Below are 576 nucleotides of genomic sequence, written 5' to 3'. Positions count from 1 at the left end.
TCTCTCTCTCTCTCTCTCTCTCTCTCTCTCTCTCTCTCTCTCTCCTTTTTTAATATTTTTTTTACATATAATGAAATTAAAAAATCTTATTAATATATCGATTGATAAAACTTTATTTTACACTAATATATTAAATGCATGTGCCATATAAGAAAATCGCCGATACTGACATACCACTTTGTTTTTAGACAATATTTTTTCAACAAAAAGTAAAAATAAAATTTCAAAAACATAAGTACAAACTAAAAAATGTCTTCTATCAGATAATATAAGCAGTTTTTATAATACTGCTTGCAATTTTGCAATAATTAAATTTTTTTATAATATAAGCATCTGACAAAATGGACTCTAAAACTAAGTAAGCAATAATGCCACATATTCTTTTACTTTTACAGGAATCATCTGTATAAAATACCTACAAGTGAATGTACATAAGATTTTCCAGAATCTTTTCACTTCGTTATGAAACATTTTTATTGAATTATATGCATATTTATTTTATACTACTCTGCAAGATGCAAACATGTAATGCAATAGTTTATCAAAAGTTTTTCCATGTATGCACGATTATCTTCA

General features: G+C 25.3%; 1 protein-coding gene across 2 annotated transcripts in view; it reads left to right on the top strand.

The window, feature by feature from the left end:
• LOC108752563 (glycine receptor subunit alpha-3) overlaps window positions 1–576 on the top strand; it is a 6366-nt gene that overhangs the window by 285 nt on the left and 5505 nt on the right. The gene's annotated exons all lie outside the window — the stretch shown is intronic.

This window comes from Trachymyrmex septentrionalis, unplaced genomic scaffold, assembly GCF_001594115.1.
Source record: "Trachymyrmex septentrionalis isolate Tsep2-gDNA-1 unplaced genomic scaffold, Tsep1.0 scaffold60, whole genome shotgun sequence".
Lineage (NCBI taxonomy): Eukaryota > Metazoa > Arthropoda > Insecta > Hymenoptera > Formicidae > Trachymyrmex > Trachymyrmex septentrionalis.
This window is presented reverse-complemented; position numbering and strand designations above follow the sequence as displayed.